Source organism: Saimiri boliviensis, chromosome 5 (genome assembly GCF_048565385.1).
Source record: "Saimiri boliviensis isolate mSaiBol1 chromosome 5, mSaiBol1.pri, whole genome shotgun sequence".
Classification (NCBI taxonomy): Eukaryota; Metazoa; Chordata; class Mammalia; order Primates; family Cebidae; genus Saimiri; species Saimiri boliviensis.
The window spans coordinates 148,696,239-148,717,013 of record NC_133453.1 but is presented as its reverse complement, the minus strand read 5'-3'; the positions used below and the strand labels follow the sequence as shown (position 1 = coordinate 148,717,013).

Here is a 20,775-nt window from a genome sequence, read left to right as displayed (position 1 = left end):
CTTCAGGCGACCCGAAAATCCCAGCATCCTTTCAAAATTCACATCTAGGCTGGGCCTCAGCGTAATCCTATTGAGCATGATTTTTAAGTCATCACCTCTCTTCAGACAACATAAGGTTCTCATCATTGACCCAACCCAGGGCACCCCCCTCCCCACACATGCATCCAGCGGGACCCAGATATGCTCACCAAGCTCAATGCAGGACACCAGGGCGCCAGGAGAGGCCTGAGCTTCAGCACAGCAAGGGCTGGGCACGTGGCTGACAGCCACTCACCAAATTCCAGCAGGGCCCAATGAAAGTCTTCCTTTAGGGCCGGGTGCGGTGGCTCAAGCCTGTAATCCCAGCACTTTGGGAGGCCGAGGCGGGTGGGTCACGAGGTGGAGAGATCGAGACCATCCTGGCCAACATGGTGAAACCCTGTCTCTACTAAAAATACAAAAAGTTAGGGGGCATGGTGGTGCATGCCTATAATCCCAGCTACTCAGGAGGCTGAGACAGGAGAACTGCCAGAACCCAGGAGGCGGAGGTTGCGGTGAGTCGAGATCGTCCCATTGCACTCCAGCCTGGGTAACAAGAGCAAAACTCCGTCCCAAAAAAAAAAAAAAAAAAAAAAAAAGTCTTCCTTTTGTCTCACCATCTAGAGGACAGATGGTGGACATGTGTCGATATGGAACCTCACACCTCCATGCAGGGAAGGGGGTGGGGAGGTGCCTGCTCATGCCTACTCTCCCACCGTGGACCCATGTAATGTGAAACCTTGACATGTCATGGACGTAGGGAAGCCCCAGCCCTTCCTACGACTAAACCCTGGAATAACAGGGCAGGTGGGTCACTGGGCTTGGGCAAGTTGCCCTGGCTATGCCCTACTGCAGGTACCTTGAGGACCTCAACACACCACAAAAAGTACACTTGTATGACCTCAGGGATGTGCTGTTCCCCTGGGTGTGAGCCAGGGCCACCTACCATCTCACACCCAACCAAGGAGGCTGGCCCGGATGTCAGGTGCTGCCGAACTGGCAGTCGCACAGCCTGCCCCTGGGTGTGGAGGACGAGCAACCAGGGCCCGCTGTACAACACACCAGAAATCGCAGCCCGGGGCCCCATGTCCTCGTGGATTCTGTGGTGGATCCCTATCCCTGCCACATACAACAGCTCCCACGCACAGAGCACGCCACACTCGGTCAATCAGGGGACACTTGATGTCTAATCTTTTCCGAGACCCCACCCCACTGGAGATGACCCCAAGACTCAGAAGCAGCCTGGATGGAAAATTTCTGGGACACGTCCTTCCAGAGCAGGCCTTCCCACTCAGGAGGATACAACACTGCCACTTACCCACAGGGAAGAGAGGACCCCCAGTGGGACATGGGCTGTAACCTTGGCTCAAAGCCCAAAACTCTAAGCACCATCAGGCACCAGCCAGAGCTAGTCCAGAGCCAATCTCACAGAAACGGTGCTGTTCCACATTTCGCTCAAACAGGCACCACGGGGATGGCCCATTGCTTAATATGTTTCATCGCATTAGGGACCATGGGTTTGGAGTCATCCTTGAAAATCAGCAGCATGACCCCATGGGCTGAATCACACACCCCTCCCCAGTGTCAGACAGTCCCCGAACCTTGTGGCACCCTGGACCCCTTGTGCCCACTCTCATGTGGCGTGGATGTCCTAAAGGCCTGACCTGAGCACTGAGTCTTAGCGGGGCACTGCCCTGAGTCGGGCTGCGAAAACCCTTTACTGAGTGGACCTTTCAGGGAAGGTATCCCACTTGGGTCTAACTGCCAAGGAAGCCTCCCTCCTGGAGGACCCATCCCAGGACGAGATTCAGGGCAGCTCCTGAGGAAACCCTGGTGGCTGAGGGGTGCCCCGTGGCTAGCCCACACAGCCTCGCTAATGGCCCATGACCCCAGCAGGATCCACTCACCTGTGCTTGTCAATGCCAGGGGCTCTGTGGGCAGAAGAGCTCACTGAAAGACAAGGGGAGAGTCGGGGCTCAGGAAAGACCCAGCAAGGTGCCCTGTCCCCAAGTAATGGGAGCGTCCACACCAAGCCCAAGTAGTGAGACTGGGCTGCCTCACAAAGGAGCAGAGACAGTGTGGGGCACACCCAAGATGCTGTTCAGGGCCTTGAGGTCTCAGTCCAAAACACAATGGCCCGGCAGGGGACCTGAAAATACCAGCATCCTTTGAAAATTCTCATTAGGCTGGGCCTCAGCGTAATCCTATTGAGCATGACTTTTAAGTCATCACCTCTCTTCAGACAATATAAGGTTCTCATCATTGACCCAACTCAGGGCACCCCCCGCCCCACACATGCATCCGGCGGGACCCAGATGTGTTCACCAAGCTCAGTGCTGGACACCAGGGCGCCAGGAAAGACCTGAGCATCACTACAACAAGGGCTGGGCACGTGGCTGACCGCCACTTACCAGGGTCCAGCACGGCCCAATGAAAGTCTTCCTTTAGTCTCACCATCTAAAGGACAGAAGGTAGACATGTGTCAAAATGGAACCTGACACGTCCATGCAGGGAAGGGGGTGGGGAGGTGCCTGCTCATGCCTACTCTCCCACCGTGGACCCACGTGATGTGAAACCTTGATATGTCATGGACATAGGGGTGCCCCGGCCCTCCCCACGACTGAACCCTGGAAGGACAGGGCAGGCGGGTCACTGGGCTTGGGCAAGTTGCCCTGGCTATGCCCTACTGCAGGAACCTTGAGCACCTCAACTGCCCACAAAAGTTCACTTGTACGACCCCATGGATGTACTGTTCCCCTGGTGTGGGCCAGGGCCACCTAGCATCTCACGCCCAACCAAGGAGGCTCACCCGGATGTCAGGTGCTGCCAAACTGGCAGTCGCACAGCATGCCCGTGTGTGGAGGACGAGCACCCAGGGCCCGCTGCACAACACACCAGAAATCGCAGCCTGGGGCCCCAGGGCCTCGTGGATGCTCTGGTGGGTCCCCATCCCTGCCCCATACAACAGCTCCCACGCACAGAGCACGCCACACTTGGCCAATCAGGGGACACGTGATGTCTAATCCTTTCTGAGACCCCACCCCACTGGAGATGACCCTAAGACTCAGAAGCAGGATGGACGGAAAATTTCTGGGACACGTACTTCCAGAGCAGGCCTTCCCACTCAGGAGGATACAACACTGCCACTTACCCACAGGGAAGAGAGGACCCCCAGTGGGACATGGGCTGTAACCTTGGCTCAAAGCCCAAAACTCTAAGCACCATCAGGCACCAGCCAGAGTTACTCGAGAGCCAACCTCAGGGTAATCGTGCCGTCCCACACTTCACTCAAAAAGCCACCACTGGGATGGCTCATTTCTTAATATGGTTGGTCCCATTCGGGGCCGTGGGTAAGGAGTCATCCTTGAAAATCAGCAGCATGACCCCACGGGCTGAATCACACACCCCACCCCTTGGTCGGAGAGCCCTCGATCCTTGCGACACCCTGCACCCCTTCGGCCCCCTCTCACGTGGCGTGGCCGTCCTAGAGGCCTGACCTGATCAGTAAGTCTTAGCGGGGCACTGCCCTGCGTGGGGCTGACAAAACCCTTTTCTCCCTGGACCATTCAGAAAAGGTATCCTCCGTGGGTCTGACTCCCAAGGAAGTTTTCCTCCTGGGGGATGCACACCAGGCCAGGATTCAGGTCAGCTCCTGAGGAAACCCTTGTGGCTGAGAAGTGACCCTTGGCAAACCCACACAGCCTCGCTAATGGCCCCTGACCCCAGCAGGATCCACTCACCTATGCTGCTCAATGCCAGGGGCTCTGTGGGCAGAAGAGCTCACTGAAAGACAAGGGGAGAATGGGGGCTCAGGAAAGACCCAGCAAGGTGCCCTGTCCCCAAGTAATGGGAGCGTCCACACCAAGCCCAAGTAGTGAGACTGGGCTGCCTCACAAAGGAGCAGAGGCAGTGTGGGGCACCCCCAAGATGCTGTTCAGGGCCTTGAGGTCTCAGTCCAAAACACAATGGACCTGCAGAGGACCCGAAAATCCCAGCATCCTTTCAAAATTCTCATTAGGCTGGGCCTCAGCGTAATCCTATTGAGCATGATTTTTAAGTCATCACCTCTCTTCAGACAACATAAGGTTCTCATCATTGACCCAACTCAGGGCAGCCCCCTCCCCACACATGCATCCGGCGGGACCCAGATGTGTTCACCAAGCTCAGTGCTGGACACCAGGGCGCCAGGAAAGACCTGAGCATCACTACAACAAGGGCTGGGCACGAGGCTGACCGCCACTTACCAAGGTCCAGCACGGCCCAATCAAAGTCTTCCTTTAGTCTCACCATCTAAAGGACAGAAGGTGGACATGTGTCAAAATGGAACCTGACAACTCCATGCAGGGAAGGGGGTGGGGAGGTGCCTGCTCATGCCTACTCTCCCACCGTGGACCCACGTGATGTGAAACCTTGATATGTCATGGACATAGGGGTGCCCCGGCCCTCCCCACGACTGAACCCTGGAAGGACAGGGCAGGCGGGTCACTGGGCTTGGGCAAGTTGCCCTGGCTATGCCCTAATGCAGGTACCTTGAGCACCTCAACTGCCCACGAAAGTTCACTTGTACGACCCCATGGATGTACTGTTCCCCTGGTGTGGGCCAGGGCCACCTAGCATCTCACGCCCAACCAAGGAGGCTCACCCGGATGTCAGGTGCTGCCAAACTGGCAGTTGCACAGCCTGCCCCTGGGTGTGGAGGACGAGCAACCAGGGCCCGCTGTACAACACACCAGAAATAGCAGCCTGGGGCCCGAGGGCCTTGTGGACTCTCTGGTAGGTCCCCAACCCTGCCCCATACAACAGCTCCCACGCACAGAGCACGCCACACTCGGCCAATCAGGAGACACGTGATGTCTAATCCTTTCCGAGACCCCACCTCAATGGAGATGACCCCAAGACTCAGAAGCAGCCTCGATGGAAAATTTCTGGGACAGGTCCTTCCACAGCAGGCCTTCCCACTCAGGAGGACACAACACTGTCACTTACCCACAGGGAAGAGAGGACCCCCAGTGGGACATGGGCTGTAACCTTGGCTCAAAGCCCAAAACTCTCAGCACCATCAGGCACCAGCCAGAGCTAGTCCAGAGCCAACCTCAGGGTAATGGTGCCCTCCCACACTTGCCTCAAACTAGCAACACTGGGATGGCCCATTGCTTAATATGGTTGGTTCCATTCGGGCCCATGAGGTTGGAGTCATACTTGAAAATCAGCAGTATGACCCCATGAGCTGAATCACACACCCCTCCCCAGGGTCGGAGAGCCCCCGATCCTTGTGGCACCCTGGACCTCTTGTGCCCACTCTCATGTGGCATGGCCATCCTAAAGGCCTGACCTGAGCACTGAGTCTTAGTGGGGCACTGCCCTGCATGGGTCTGACAAAACCCTTTACTGCCTGGACCTTTCAGGGAAGGTATCCTCCTTGGGTCTGATTCCCAAGGAAGCCTCGCTCCTGGAGGACCCACCCAGGCCGGGATTCAGGTCAGCTCCGGAGGAAACCCTTGTGGCTGAGGGGTAACCCTTGGCAAAACCACACAGCCTCGCTAATGGCCCGTGACCCCAGCAGGATCCACTCACCTATGCTGGTCAATGCCAGGGGCTCTGTGGGCAGAAGAGCTCACTGAAAGACAAGGGGAGAATGGGGGCTCAGGAAAGACCCAGCAAGGTGCCCTGTCCCCAAGTAATGGGAGCGTCCATACCAAGCCCAAGTAGTGAGACTGGGCTGCCTCACAAAGGAGCAGAGGCAGTGTGGGGCACCCCCAAGATGCTGTTCAGGGCCTTGCGGTCCAGTCCAAAACACAATGGCCCTTCAGGCGACCCGAAAATCCCAGCATCCTTTCAAAATTCTCATTAGGTTGGGCCTCAGCGTAATCCTATTGAGCATGATTTTTAAGTCATCACCTCTCTTCAGACAACATAAGGTTCTCATCATTGACCCAACCCAGGGCACCCCCCTCCCCACACATGCATCCAGCGGGACCCAGATATGCTCACCAAGCTCAATGCAGGACACCAGGGCGCCAGGAAAGGCCTGAGCTTCAGCACAGCAAGGGCTGGGCACGTGGCTGACAGCCACTCACCAAATTCCAGCAGGGCCCAATGAAAGTCTTCCTTTAGGGCCGGGTGCGGTGGCTCAAGCCTGTAATCCCAGCACTTTGGGAGGCCGAGGCGGGTGGGTCACGAGGTGGAGAGATCGAGACCATCCTGGCCAACATGGTGAAACCCTGTCTCTACTAAAAATACAAAAAGTTAGGGGGCATGGTGGTGCATGCGTATAATCCCAGCTACTCAGGAGGCTGAGACAGGAGAATTGCCAGAACCCAGGAGGCGGAGGTTGCGGTGAGTTGAGATCGTCCCATTGCACTCCAGCCTGGGTAACAAGAGCAAAACTCCGTCCCCCCCAAAAAAAAGAAAAAAAAAGTCTTCCTTTTGTCTCACCATCTAGAGGACAGATGGTGGACATGTGTCGAAATGGAACCTCACACCTCCATGCAGGGAAGGGGGTGGGGAGGTGCCTGCTCATGTAGTGAGACTGGGCTGCCTCACAAAGGAGCAGGGACTGTGTGGGGCATCCCCAAGATGCTGTTCAGGGCCTTGAGGTCTCAGTCCAAAATACAATGGCCCTGCTGGTGACCCGAAAATCCTAGTATCCTTTCAAAATCCTCATTAGGCTGGGCCTCAGCGTAATCGTATTGAGCATGATTTTTAAGTCATCACCTCTCTTCAGACAACATAAGGTTCTCATCATTGACCCAACTCAGGGCACCCCCCTCCCCACACATTCATCCAGCGGAACCCAGATGTGCTCACCAAGCTCAGTGCAGGACATCAGGGCGCCAGGAAACACCTGAGCTTCAGCACAGCAAGGGCTGGGCACATCGCTGACCGTCACTCACCAAGGTCCAGCACGGCCCAATGAAAGTCTTCCTTTAGTGTCACCACCTAGAGGACAAAAGGTGGACATGTGTCGAAATGGAACTTCACACCTCCATGCAGGGAAGGGCGGGGGGGGTGCTTGCTCATGCCTGCTCTCCCACCATGGACCCATGTGATGTGAAACCTTGACATGTCATGGACGTAGGGGAGCCCCGGCCCTCCCCACGACTAAACCCTAGAAGGACAGGGCAGGCGGGTCACTGGGCTTGGGCAAGTTGCCCTGGCTATGCCCTACTGCGGGTACCTTGAGGACCTCAACACACCACAAAAGGACACTTGTATGACCTCAGGGATGTGCTGTTCCCCTGGGTGTGAGCCAGGGCCACCTACCATCTCACGCCCAACCAAGGAGGCTGGCCCGGATGTCAGGTGCTGCCGAACTGGCAGTCGCACAGCCTGCCCCTGGGTGTGGAGGGCGAGCACCCAGGGCCCGCTGTACAACACAGCAGAAATTGCAGCCTGGGGCCCCAGGGCCTTGTGGATTCTCTGGTGGGGCGTCATACCTGCCCCATACCACAGCTCCCAGGCACAGAGCACGCCATACTCGGCCAATCAGGGGACACGTGATGTCTAATGCTTTCCAAGACCCCACCCCACTAGAGATGACCCCAAGACTCAGAAGCAGGCTGGATTGAAAATTTCTGGGACAGGTCCTTCCACAGCAGGCCTTCACACTCAGGAGGACACAACGCTGCCACTTATCAACGGGAAACAGGGGACCACCAGTGGGACAGGGGCTGTAACCGTGGCTCAAAGCCCAAAACTCTCAGCACCATCAGGCACCAGCCAGAGCTAGTCCAGAGGCAATCTCAGGGAAACAGTGCCGTCACAGTCTTGGGTCAAACAGGCACCACTGGGATGGCCCATTTCTTAATGTTTGGTCCCATGCGGGACCATGGGTTTGGAGTAATCCTTGAGAATCAACAGCCTGACCACATGGGTTGAATCACACGACCCTTGTGGCACCCTGGACACCTTGTGCCCACTCTCATGTGGCGTGGCCGTCCTAGAGGCCTGACCTGAGCACTGAGTCTTAGCGGGGCACTGCCCTGCGTGGGGCTGAAAAAACCCTTTACTGCCTGGACCTTTCAGGGAAGGTATCCTCCTTGGGTCTGTTTCCCAAGGAAGCCTCCCTCCTAGAGGACCCATCCCAGGCCGGGATTCAGGTCAGCTCCTGAGGAAACCCTTGTGGCTGAGCAGTGACCCTTGGCACACCCACACAGCTTCGCTAATGGCCCATGACCCCAGCAGGATCCACTCACCTATGCTGGTCAATGCCAGGGGCTCTGTGGGCAGAAGAGCTCACTGAAAGACAAGGGGAGAATGGGGGCTCAGGAAAGACCCAGCAAGGTGCCCTGTCCCCAAGTAATGGGAGCGTCCACACCAAGCCCAAGTAGTGAGACTGGGCTGCCTCACAAAGGAGCAGGGACTGTGTGGGGCACCCCCAAGATGCTGTTCAGGGCCTTGAGGTCTCAGTCCAAAACACAATGGCCCTGCAGGGGACCCGAAAATCCCAGCATCCTTTCAAAATTCTCATTAGGCTGGGCCTCAGCGTAATCCTATTGAGCATGATTTTTAAGTCATCACCTCTCTTCAGACAATATAAGGTTCTCATCATTGACCCAACTCAGGGCACCCCCCTCCCCACACATGCATCCGGCAGGACCCAGATGTGCTCACCAAGCTCAGTGCAGGACACCAGGCTGCCAGGAAAGGCCTGAACTTCAGCACAGCAAGGGCTGGGCACGTCGCTGACCAGCACTCACCAAGGTCCAGCACGGCCCAATGAAAGTTTTCCTTTAGTCTCACCACCTAGAGGACAGAAGGTGGACAGGTGTCGAAATGGAACCTGACACCTCCATGCAGGGAAGGGGGTGGGGAGGTGCCTGGTCATGCCTGCTCTCCCACCGTGGACCCACGTGATGTGAAACCTTGACATATCATGGACATAGGGGAGCCCCGGCCCTCCCCACGACTAAACCCTGGAATGACAGGGCAGGTGGGTCACTGGGCTTGGGCAAGGTGCCTTTGCTATGCCCTACTGCAGGTACCTTGAGCACCTCAACTGCCCACGAAAGTTCACTTGTATGACCCAAGGGATGCGCTGTGCCCCTGGGTGTGGGCCAGGGTCACCTACCATCTAATTCCCAACCAAGGAGGCTGGCCTGGATGTCAGGTGCTGCCGAACTGGCAGTCGCACAGCCTGCCCCTGGGTGTGGAGGACGAGCAACCAGGGCCCGCTGTACAACACACCAGAAATCGCAGCCTGGGGCCCGAGGGCCTTGTGGACTCTCTGGTGGGTCCCCATCCCTGCCACATACAACAGCTCCCACGCACAGAGCACGCCACACTCGGCCAATCAGGGGACACGTGATGCCTAATCCTTTCCAAGACCCCACCCCACTGGAGATGACCCCAAGACTCAGAAGCAGCCTGGATGGAAAATTTCTCGGACAGGTCCTTCCACAGCAGGCCTTCCCACTCAGGAGGACACAACATTGTCACTTACCCACAGGGAAGAGAGGACCCCCAGTGGGACATGGGCTGTAACCTTGTTCAAAGCCCAAAACTCTCAGCACCATCAGGTACCAGCCAGAGCTAGTCCAGAGCCAACCTCAGCGAAATGGTGCCGTCCCACACTTGGCTCAAACAGGCACCACTGGGATGGCCCATTGCTTAATATATTTCGTCCCCTTCGAGGCCATGGGTTCGGAGTCATCCTTGAAAATCAGCAGCCTGACCCCATGGGCTGAATCACACACCCCTCACCAGGGTCTGAGAGCCCCTGACCCTTGCGGCACCCTGGACCCCTGGTGCCCCCTCTCATGTGGCGTGGATGTCCTAGAGGCCTGACCTGATCAGTGAGTCTTAGCGAGGCACTGCCCTGTGTGAGGCTGAGAAAACCCTTTACTGCCTGGACCTTTCAGGGAAGGTATCCTCCTTGGGTCTGATTCTCAAGGAAGCCTCGCTCCTGGAGGACCCATCCCAGGCCGGGATTCAGGGCAGCTCCTGAGGAAACCCTTGTGGCTGAGGGGTGACCCTTGGCAAACCAACACAGCCTCGCTAATGGCCCCTGACCCCAGCAGGATCCACTCACCTATGCTGGTCAATGCCAGGGGCTCTGTGGGCAGAAGAGCTCACTGAAAGACAAGGGGAGAATGGGGGCTCAGGAAAGACCCAGCAAGGTGCCCTGTCCCCAAGTAATGGGAGCGCCCACACCAAGCCCAAGTAGTGAGACTGGGCTGCCTCACAAAGGAGCAGGGACAGTGTGGGGCACCCCCAAGATGCTGTTCAGGGCCTTGAGGTCTCAGTCCAAAACACAATGGCCCTGCAGGGGACCCAAAAATCCCAGTATCCTTTCAAAATTCCCATTAAGCTGGGCCTCAGCATAATCCTATTGGGCATGATTTTAAAGTCATCACCTCTCTTCAGACAATATAACGTTCTCATCATTGACCCAAACCATGGCCCCACCCCACACACTCCTTGCATGCATCTAGGTGGACCTTGTTGGCTCACTACAGCTCAGTGCAGGCATCCTGGACCACAGGAAAGGCCTCAGTTTCAGCTCATCAGGGACTGATCCCCTGTATCAGGGACATCGGCCCGTGTCCAGCCGGCTAGATACAAATCTTCCCCCAGGGTCACCATCTGGAGGGGTCGGGGACAGGTGTCCAAACAGGGCCTCACACCTCCAGCCAGGAAAGGGGACTGGCTCACACAGGCTCTCTCCATGGACTCATAAGATGGGATCCATGTAAAACAGTGACAGTCATGATCGTGGGGCATCCATGGCCCATGCCTGCCACTGAAGCCTATAAAAACAAGGCAGGTGGCTCCCAAGATTCAAACAACACACCCAGGCTGCACCTACTGTAGGCCCCTGGAGCACCTCCACTGCCCACGCCAGCTCCCCCACACGACTCTGGGCTACACTGCCTCCACTGGTCAGGGCCAGGGCCACCAACCAGCTCACGGCAAACCAAGGACGGTAGCCTGGATGCCACATGCCACTCCAGTCCTGGCAGTCACATGGCCTGCACCTGTCCAGGCGCCTTCTACAAGCTCACAGCAGAAATTGCAGCCTGGGTCCCCAGGGACAGGTGCCTTCTCTGCTGGGCCCCATTCACACACCCACACCTCCCAAACACAGAGCTGGGCCACGCTCGGCCAAACAGGGGCCACATGATGTCCATTCCTTTCCTTTGGCTCAAGACCCTGCCACCTTGGAGGTGACCTCATGGCTCAGAAGCAGCCTGGGCAGCAAACTGCCAGCCCAGGACCTTGAACAGTACACCTTCTACCACAGGATGCCACACTCTGGCCACTGCACTTTTGGGAGGGACGACCTCCAGCAGAACGCTGACTGCTCCTTGGCCCAAAGCTCACGATTCCCAGGGCCAACTGGCAGGTTACTGCCAGAGCTCAGCCTTGACCTAACTCCACCGAGGCCACACCATCCTCACCATGCTCAAGGAGGCACCACTGGGATGGCCCATTGCTCAACAAGGTTGGTCTCATTTAGGGCCATGTGTTGATCCCAATCCTTCAATCTTCACAGCCTGACTCCATAGCCTGATCACCTACACCCTGCCCTCTGCAAGCCTCAGACACGGAGAGCTCCCGGATAACACCCATAACCCCCAGAGACCCTGTGGACCCCCTTATGTGGCCTGGGCAGTCCTCCAGAATGACCTGGGCATCGAGTCTCAGCTGGGAGCTGCACCGCATTGGGTTGAAACAACCCTTTCCTGCCTGGACCTCCATTACCCTTGCAGGGCTTCAGGGAAGGTGTCCTTGTTGGGATCAATTTCCAAAGAAGCCGCCCTCCTGGAGAAACCATCCAACCCTGGTGGGGATTCAAGTCAGCTCTCTAAGAAAACCCTCATGGCCTAAAGTGTGATCCTCAGCAACCCCCGCCGCTGAATGGCTCATGGCGCATGACCCCAGCAGGATCCACTCACCTATGCCGCTCAAGGACAGGGGCCCGCCTGGGCAGAAGAGCTCACTGAAAGACACAGGGGAGAATAGGGGTTTAGGAAGAAGTCGCCAGAGTGCCCCGCCCCAGGGTAAAGGGTGCGCTGACACTAAGACACGTATTGAGCCTGGATGCCTCATGGAGGAGCAGAGATAGGGTTAAGCCCCTCCAGATGCCCTTCAGAGCCTCCAGGTCTCAAGCTCAAAATACAGTGGTCCTGCTGGGGAACTCCCAATTCCCAGAATCCTCTTCAAAACTGTCACCTGGGTTGGGCCTCAGCGGGCCTGAGCATGATTTTTAAGTCATCATGTCTCTTCAAAACAATATAAGGTTCTCATCATCGACCCAACCCAGGGCACCCCCTCCCTGCACATGCACCCAGGGGGACCCAGATGTGCTCACCACAGCTCAATGCAGAAGACCAGAGCACCCGGAAGGGCACGAGCTTCATTGCACCAGGGGCTGGGCACCTGGCTGATGCTCTCTGGCCTGGGGCCATCGGCCCAATACAAGTCTTCCTCAGGGCTCAACATCTGGGGAAAGAGGATTAGGACAGGTGTCCAAACACAACCTCACCCCTCCATGGGGGCAGAGGCGGAGTGTGATGGCTCAGGGATGCTCGCCTTCCATGGGCCCATGTGATGAGATCCATGTGGAACACTGGCCTGTCACGGACACAGGGCACCCTGTGCGCTCTGAACCACCGAATAATGAAAGGCCAGGGAAGGCAGGTCACTGGGCTCAGGCAAGAAGCCCCAGGTATGCCTTACCGCAGGCCCCACGGGCACCTCCACTGCCCATGCCATCTCCTCTGCATGACACCAGGGTCACACCAGGTCTACTCGGCACAGGCCAAGGCCACCAACCAGCTCATGGCCAACCAAGGAGGCTGGCTCAGATGCAGTCACACAGCCTGTCCCTGTTCACTGTGGGCACTCATCTGGGTGCCCTATCTCAGCACGTACTGGAACTCGCAACCTGTGGTCCCAGGGCCACATGCTTTCTCTGGCGGGTCCACATCCATGCCCCACACACCTCTAACACAGAGCAGGGCCACACTCAGCTAATAGGGAACACATGGTAACTTCTCCTTAGGCCCAAGACCTGCTATTCTAGAGGTGACCCCATGGCTCAGAAGCAGTATGGGAAGCATATTCCAGAGACAAGACCCTCGAGAGCAGCCCTTCCACCTCAGGAGGCCACCCTTCCTGACACTCGCCCACAGGGAAGGGGTGACTTCCAGCCACAGGGAAGGGGAGATCCTCAACAGGATATGGGTTGACCCCTTGGCCTAAAGCTAACGAGTCTATGGCCGGACAGCAACACCATCAGGCACTGGCCGGAGCTCAGCCTTGACCCAAACCTAGGGAAACACCACCACCCACTCCAGGCTCAAAGAGGCGCCACGGGATGACACACTGCTCAACAGGGTTGGTCCCATTCAGGGCAATAAGTCCTGTGCAATCCTTGAATCTCTGCAGCTCGACTCCATGGGTCCTATGCCCACCTTCCTCCAGGGATGGAGAGCTCCTTTGTGAACCCATGGCGTCCCGCAGCCCCTGTGGCCACCTTCATGTGGCCTGGTCAGCTCTCAAGGCCAGACTAGCACACCAAGACTCAGCTGGGGGCTGCCCTGTGTGAGACGGAAGGAACCCTTTCCTGCCTGGACCACCGTCATCCCTGCAGGGCTCCAGGGAAGGTGCCCTGGGTTCTGATTCCCCAGGAAGCTGCCGTCCTGGAGGACCAACGCTCCCTCCACAGTGCAGATTCTGGTAGGCTGCCTGAGGAAACCCTCCTGTCCCAAAGGCCAACCCTTGGTGACCCCACGTGGCCTGGCTGATGGCCCATGACCTGCAGGACCACTCACCTATGCTGGTCAATGTCAGGGGGTCCCACCTGGGTGGAAGAGCTCACTGAAAGACACGAGGGGAGAATGGGGGCTCATGGAACCAGAGTAACGACACCAAGCCCGCACAGGTAGTCTGGGCTGCTTCACGGAGGAGATCAGAGACAAAGCTGCCCCCACCCCCGCCCTGGCACAAGATGCCGTTCAGGGCCTCAAGGTCTCCAGCCGAAAACAGTGTCCCTGCCAGGGGACCTCGGGATCCCAGCATCGTCTTCCAAAATTCTCCCCTAGGCTGGGCCTCAGCGTAATCCTATTGAGCATGATTTTTAAGTCATCACCTCTCTCTTCAGGACAATGTAAGATTCTCATCATTGACCCAACCTAAAGTACCTCCAACCCCACACATGCATCCAGCGGGACCCAGATGTGCTCACCACAGCTCACTGTGGGAGACCAGGGCACCAGGAATGGCCTGAGCTTCAGTGCACCAAGGGCTGGGCACCTGGATGATGACCACTGATCTGAGGCCAGCCCCAAGGCAAGTCTTCCTCCAGGGTCACTATCTGGGGGGACAGAAGGAGGACATGTGTCCAACCAAGGGCTCAGGCCTCCATACGGGGAAGGGGGTGGTAGGTGCCAGCTCATGCCTGCTCTTTCTCTGTGGACCCATGTGATGGCATCCATGTGAAACACTGCTGTGTCACCGATGGGGGTCCCTTTGCCCTCCTAGACACCGAACCCCGGAAGGACAGGGAAGGTGGGCTACTGGGCTCGGGCAAGCTGCCCAGGCTGAGCCCTACTGCAGGGCTCTGGAGCACCTCCACTGCCCACGTCAGCTTCCCTGCACTTCCCAGGTCAGATGGCAACCCCTGGGCAGGAGCCAGGGCCACCCACCAGTGCAGACCAACCAAAGAGGCTGGCCCTGAAGCCAGGTGCTGCTGTAGAGCCAGCAGACACACAGCGTGCCCCTGTACAAGGAGGGTGCCCAGGCTCCCTAGCACCAAGCCTTAGCTGGGAGATGTTCTGTGTGGGCCTGAAGGAACCCTGTCCTGCCTGGACCACGGTCACCCCTGCAGGGCTTCAGGGAAGGTGTCCTTCCTGGGTCAGATTCCCAAAGAGACGGCCCTGCTGGAACACCAATCCCTCCCTGGTGGGGATTCAGGTTTCCTCAGGAAACCCTCCTGTCCTGAAGACTGACCCTCAGTGACCCCATGTGGCCTGGTTCACGGCCCATGAGCCCAGCAGGATCCACTCACCTATGCTGCTCAAGGCCAGGGGCCCTACTGGGCCGAAAAGCTCACTGAAAGACATAAGTGGAGAATAGGGGCTCGGGAAGGAGTCACGCTCGTGCCCCACCCCAGCAAACTGGAGCGCTGGCACCAAACCCACACAGGGAGCCTGGGGACCCTCACAAAAGAGTTCAGAGACAGGGTTGAGATCCCTACAGATGCCCTTCAGGGCCTTCAGGTATCCAACCCAAAATACAGTGGCCTTTCTGGGGACTTCTGGATCTCAGAATCTTCTTCCAAAATTCTCACCTAGGCTGGGCCTCAGCGTAATCCTATTGAGCATGATTTTTAAGTCATCACCTCTCTTCAGAGACATAGAAGGTTCTCATCATTGACCCAACCTAGGGCACACTCTCCCTGCTTAGGCCTCCATCAGGACCCAGATGGGCTCACCCAAGCTCAATGAGGAGATCAGGGAGACAGGAAAGGCCCGAGTTTCAGTGCAACAGGGGTTGGGTACCTTCCTGATGGCCACTGGCCTGGGGACAGCAGGCCCAACTCAAGTCTTCTTCTGGGGTCACCATCTGGGGGAATAGGAAGAGAACAGGTGTCCGAACACAATCTTACTCCTCCACGGGGCAGAAGGTGGGGTGTGCCGGTTTAGGAACGCTCACCTTCCGTGGCCCCATGTGATGGGGTCCATGTGGAACTGGCCCAACACAGACGCAGGGCACCCTGTACTCTCTGCCTCTGGACCCTGAAAGGACAGGGCAGTTGGGTCACTGGGCTCAGGCTAGAAGCCAGGACTGACCCCTACTGCAGGCTCACAAGCACCTCCACTGCACATGCCAGCTCCCCCAGATGATCCCTGGACACCCCAGGACTACTGGGCACAGGTCAGGACCACCAACCAGCTCACGGTCAACCACGGAGGCTGGCCCAGATGCCAGATGCTGCTGTAGAGCTGGCAGTCACATAGCCTGTCCCTGTGCGTGGTAGGCACCCACCCAGGTGCCGTATCCAAGCACATACTGGAAATCGCAACCTGGGGTCCCAGGATCATGAGCTTTCTCTGGTGGCTCTCCATCCATTCCCCTCCCACCTCGAAAACACAAAACCTGGCCACACTCGGCTAATTGGGGCACAGTGTCCTCTCCTTTCCTTGGGCCCAAGACCTGCCACTCTGGAGGTGACTCCATGGCTCAGAAGCAGCATGGGCAGCAAATGGCCAGGATGAGACCCTCAATAGCAGGCCTTCCCACCTCAGGAGGCCACCCTTCCCGACACTTGCTCAAGAGAAGGGGTAACTTCCAGCCACAAGGAAGGAGTGACTTCCAACAGAATGTGGACTGCCCCTTCAAGCCCAAAGCCCACGAGACTGCAGCACCACCATGTGCTGGCCAGAGCTCACCCTTGACCTAACCCCAGTGAAACAGCACCACTACCCTCCACGCTCAAAGACGCCCATGGGATGGCGCACTGATCAATAGGGGCAATCCTAATCAGGGCCATGCATCAGGCATGATGCTTGCACCTCTGCAGCTCACCTCCATGGCCCCTATCACCCACCTTTCTCCAGGGATGGTGAGCTCCTGTGTAATCGCCATGGTGCCCCTGTCATATGGCCAGGGCAGTCATCTAGTCCAGACCTGAGCATTGAGACTCAACTGGGAGCTGCCCCGGGTGGAACTGAAGGGACCTTTCCTGCTTGGACCACCATCACCTCTGCAGGGCTTCAGGGAAGGCATCCTCCTTGGGTCCTGTTCCTCAGGAAGCTGCCCTTGTGGAGAACCCATCCCTCCCAAGTGGGTATTCAGGTTGACTCCCTGGGGAAACCCTTCTTTCCCGAAGGCGGACCCTTGGCGACCCCACGCAGCCGGGCTCACGGCCCATGACTCCAGCAGAATGCACTCACCTATGCAGTCAATACCAGGGGGCCCTCATGGGCAGAAGAGCTCACTGAAAGACACAAGGGGAGAACGGGGCTCAGGGAGGAGTCACCAACGTGACCTCCCCCGTGGAACCAGAAGACCGACACCAAGCCTGCACAGGGAACTGGGCTGCCTCACAGGAGCGCAGATAGGGTTGGGCCCCTGCAAATGCCCTTCAGGGCCTCCAGGTCTCCAGCCCAAAATACAGCGGCCCTGCTGAGCATCCCAGCATCCTCTTCCAAAATTCTCCCCTAGGCTGGGCCTCAGCGTAATCCTATTGAGCATGATTTTTAAGTCATCATCTCTCTTCAAGACAATATAAGGTTCTCATCATCGACCCAACCCAGGGCACCCCCCGCCCCCCAACACAAGCATCCAGCAGGACTCAGATGTGCTCACCACAGCTCAGTGCAGGAGACGAGGGCACCAGGAAGGGCCGAGCTTCAGTGCACTGGGGGCTGGGCACCTGGCTGACGGACACTGGCCTGGGGACAGCAGGCCCGAGGCAAGTCTATCTCCAGGCTCACCGTCTGGGAGGACAGGAGAACACGTGTTTAAACAGGGCCTCACGCCTCCACAGGGGGAAGGCAGTGGGGGATGAAGGCTCATGCATGCTCTCCCTCCATGAACCCACGTGATAGGAATACTGACCCATCACAGACCGAGGGGACCCTTGGTCCTCCCTATCACCTAACCCTAGAAGGACAGGGCAGGTGGGTCACTGGGCTCATGGCAGGATTCCCAGGCTGCGCTCCATTGCCGGTCCCATGAATACCTCCACTACTCATGCTGGCTCCCCTGCAAGACACCTGGGCCACTCTGAGATAACTGGGCACAGGCCAGGGCAACCAACCAGTTCATGGCCAACCAAGAAGGCTGTCCCGGAAGCCACATGTCACTGCAGACCTGGCAGTCGCATAGCCAGTGCCTTGGTGTGGAGGGCACCTGCCCAGGGTTCTCTCCAAGTGTGCACCAGAAATCGCAAGCTGGGTCCCCGGGCCACGTGCATTCTCTGGTGGGTCCCCATCCATGCCCTACACACCTCCCAAACACAGAGTCGAACCACACTCGGCCAATTGGGGGACACATGGTGTCTTCTCCTTTCCTTGGGGCCAAGACCTAGCCACCCTGGAGGTGTGTCCATGGCTCAGAAGCAGCTTGGGTAGCAAATTTCCAGCAAAGGACCCTTGACAGTGGGTGTTCCCATCTAAGGATGCCACTTTCCCACTAGTCACCCATGGGGAAAGGGTGACTGCCAGCAGAACGCGAGCTGGCCCCTTTGCCCAAAGCCAACGAGTCCCAGGGCCAGGTGCCAGCCAGAGCTCAGCCTTGACCCAAACCCCTTGAAGCCGCATCACCCCTCACTAGGCTCAAAGAGGCACCGCTGGATGGCCCATGACTTAAAAGCTTGGTCCCATTCAGGGCCATGGGTGGGGCCTGATTCTTAAATTTCCAAAGGCCTGATCCCATGGACCTGATCTTTCACCTCTCTCTGGGGAAGGAGAGCTACTGTGTGACCCCTGTGGTGCCTCGGACCTCCTATGGAACCCCTCGTGTGGCCTGGGCAGCCCCTGAGGTCAGACCTGCGCAGAGTCTCAGCTGGGCACTGCCCTGGGTGGGGCTGAAGGAACCCTTTGCTTACCGGACCACCATCACTGCTGCAGGGCTTCAGAGAAGATATCCTCCTTGGGTCAGACTACCAAGGAAGCCACCCTCCTGGAGAACCTATCCTTCTCCAGTGCGGATTCAGGTTGGCTCCCTGAAGAAACCCTCCTGTTCCTATGGCTGACTGTCAGCAACCCCACGCGGCCTGGATCATGGCCCATGACCCCAGCAGGATCCACTCACCTATGCTGGTCAATGCCAGGACTACCGGGCAGAAGAGTGCACTGAAAGACAGGGGAGAATGGGATCAGGGAGGAGACACCCATGTGCCCCACCCCTAGAGAACCAGAGCCCCAACATATGCCCACAAAGGGAGCCTGTGCTACCTCAGGGAGGAGCGCAGAGACACGCTTGGACTTCCCTCCAGAAGCCCTTCACGGCCTCCAGGTCTCCAGCCCAAAATACAGTGGCCCTGCCAGGAACCTCGGGGTCCCAGCGTCCTCTTCCAACATTCTCCCCTAGGCTGGGCCTCAGCGTAATCCTACTGAGCATGATTTTTAAGTCATCACCTCCCTTCAGGACAATGTTTCTCATCATCGACCCGACCTAGGACACCCGCCTCCCCGCGCATGTACCCAGCGGGCCCGGATGGGCTCACCAAGCTCAGGGCAGAGCAGGGCGCCGGGAAGGGCCTGAGCTTCGGCGCCCCGGGGACTGACCCCCGGCCCCGGGGCACTGGGCCCGACGCAGGTCTTCCTCCGCGGTCACCATCTGGGGGGCAGGAGGACAGGTGTCCAAACACGACCTCGGCCTCCACGCGAGGAAGGCGCTCGGGTGCGTCGGCTCAGGCATGCCCTCCCTCCGTGGACCCACGCGACGGGAGCGCCGACCCGCCACGGACGCGGGGGTCCTCGGCCCTCCCCGCCACCCAAGCCCGGAAGGACGGGGCGGGCGGGTCACCGGGCTCGTGCGCGCCACCACAGGCCCCGCGGGCGCTTCCGCTGCCCACGCCGCTCCTCCGTCCGCGCCACGCCCGGGGCCGCTCCGGGACAGCTCGGCGCACGCTAGGGCCACCGGCCAGGTCACGGCCACCCCCGCAGGCTGGCCGGGCACCCGCTCGCCGCCACAGACCTGGCGGGCGCCGAGCCTGCCCCCGGGCCTGACGGGCGCCCTTCCCGGCGTCCCCTGCGAGCGCGCACCGGAAACCGCCGCCCGGGGACCGGAAGCCGCGTGGTGCCTGCGGCGGGTCCGCATGCTCGCCTCGCACGGCCGTGAAGCTGGTCTCACGTGGGCTCCCGCTCTTACTGTTCCAGCGTGTTTGTGGCTATGTTAATGTCTTGCATCTCTTTACTTTTGAAGCGTTTGGAATTCCACATTGTGTGACTTTTTTATTTTGGAGACGGAGTTTCGCTCTTGTTACCCAGGCTGGAGTGCAATGGCGCGATCTCGGCTCACCGCGACCTCCGCCTCCCGGGTTCAGGCAATTCTCCTGCCTCAGCCTCCCGAGTAGCTGGGATTACAGGCACGCGCCACCATGCCTGGCTAATTTTTTGTATTTTTAGTAGAGACGGGGTTTCACCATGTTGACCAGGATGGTCTCGATCTCTTGACCTCGTGATCTACCCGCCTCGGCCTCCCAAAGTGCTGGGATTACAGGCTTGAGCCACCGCGCCCGGCCGTAATTTCTTTCTTTATTTTTGGCACGTGTCTTCGTTTGTATACAACTACTCCTGTATGCTTTCTAATGTAAGACGTATTTTCTCTTTTGGCAGTTTTCCCATTTATATTACCATTGTCAAAACGAACCTTGAATTCTGCCAGTGTTTTTGACCGTTTTATGCCTGTCCTCGTCTTACCCATTCTACCGTATTAAAAAAAAATTTTTTAGAAGAATTTTTAATGGGTGCATACTAAACCATGCCACTTTTTAACCTATTCTCTCTATAATTGTAGTTACCTTTCAGCAGGATTTCGCATGGGCTCTTTGTATGTGAGCTATTCTAAACTTATATATCATAATGGAAAGTAATCTCAGTATCTAGAATGCAGTTATGACTCCACTCTGTACTATCATTTCCCTGCATCTTCATTGTGCTTTGCTTTTACTCTCATTAGACTGAAAATGAGGAGTTCACATGTTTTTACACACATGAAATTCCTGTGTTCATCAACATAATCAGTTCTGGGTTTAGCTGAAATAGGAAGTTCCTCAGTCTCATGTTTGAATTTTGTTGG

General features: G+C 57.5%; 11 non-coding genes and 1 pseudogene across 11 annotated transcripts; all 12 read right to left on the bottom strand.

Annotated features, from left to right (window-relative positions):
* Nucleotides 1-51: 51 nt before the first annotated feature.
* Nucleotides 52-132, bottom strand: LOC120368156 (small nucleolar RNA SNORD115). Its single transcript, XR_005582361.1, has one exon. It is a non-coding gene; the product is annotated as a small nucleolar RNA SNORD115 (small nucleolar RNA).
* A 2,074-nt stretch (nt 133-2,206) lies between these two features.
* LOC120368164 (small nucleolar RNA SNORD115) lies at nt 2,207-2,287 on the bottom strand. Its single transcript, XR_005582368.1, has one exon. It is a non-coding gene; the product is annotated as a small nucleolar RNA SNORD115 (small nucleolar RNA).
* A 1,752-nt stretch (nt 2,288-4,039) lies between these two features.
* Nucleotides 4,040-4,120, bottom strand: LOC120368172 (small nucleolar RNA SNORD115). The gene has a single exon (XR_005582375.2). It is a non-coding gene; the product is annotated as a small nucleolar RNA SNORD115 (small nucleolar RNA).
* Nucleotides 4,121-5,872: 1,752 nt separating this feature from the next.
* LOC120368159 (small nucleolar RNA SNORD115) lies at nt 5,873-5,953 on the bottom strand. The gene has a single exon (XR_005582363.1). It is a non-coding gene; the product is annotated as a small nucleolar RNA SNORD115 (small nucleolar RNA).
* Nucleotides 5,954-6,688: 735 nt separating this feature from the next.
* Nucleotides 6,689-6,769, bottom strand: LOC120368160 (small nucleolar RNA SNORD115). Its single transcript, XR_005582364.2, has one exon. It is a non-coding gene; the product is annotated as a small nucleolar RNA SNORD115 (small nucleolar RNA).
* Nucleotides 6,770-8,494: 1,725 nt separating this feature from the next.
* Nucleotides 8,495-8,575, bottom strand: LOC120368150 (small nucleolar RNA SNORD115). Its single transcript, XR_005582355.1, has one exon. It is a non-coding gene; the product is annotated as a small nucleolar RNA SNORD115 (small nucleolar RNA).
* Nucleotides 8,576-10,329: 1,754 nt separating this feature from the next.
* LOC120368176 (small nucleolar RNA SNORD115) lies at nt 10,330-10,410 on the bottom strand. The gene has a single exon (XR_005582379.1). It is a non-coding gene; the product is annotated as a small nucleolar RNA SNORD115 (small nucleolar RNA).
* Nucleotides 10,411-12,199: 1,789 nt separating this feature from the next.
* LOC120368181 (small nucleolar RNA SNORD115) lies at nt 12,200-12,276 on the bottom strand (annotated as a pseudogene).
* A 1,793-nt stretch (nt 12,277-14,069) lies between these two features.
* On the bottom strand, nt 14,070-14,153 carry LOC120368167 (small nucleolar RNA SNORD115). Its single transcript, XR_005582371.1, has one exon. It is a non-coding gene; the product is annotated as a small nucleolar RNA SNORD115 (small nucleolar RNA).
* A 1,167-nt stretch (nt 14,154-15,320) lies between these two features.
* On the bottom strand, nt 15,321-15,402 carry LOC120368153 (small nucleolar RNA SNORD115). The gene has a single exon (XR_005582358.2). It is a non-coding gene; the product is annotated as a small nucleolar RNA SNORD115 (small nucleolar RNA).
* Nucleotides 15,403-17,193: 1,791 nt separating this feature from the next.
* Nucleotides 17,194-17,275, bottom strand: LOC120368140 (small nucleolar RNA SNORD115). The gene has a single exon (XR_005582345.1). It is a non-coding gene; the product is annotated as a small nucleolar RNA SNORD115 (small nucleolar RNA).
* Nucleotides 17,276-19,065: 1,790 nt separating this feature from the next.
* Nucleotides 19,066-19,143, bottom strand: LOC120368177 (small nucleolar RNA SNORD115). The gene has a single exon (XR_005582380.1). It is a non-coding gene; the product is annotated as a small nucleolar RNA SNORD115 (small nucleolar RNA).
* Nucleotides 19,144-20,775: the final 1,632 nt, after the last annotated feature.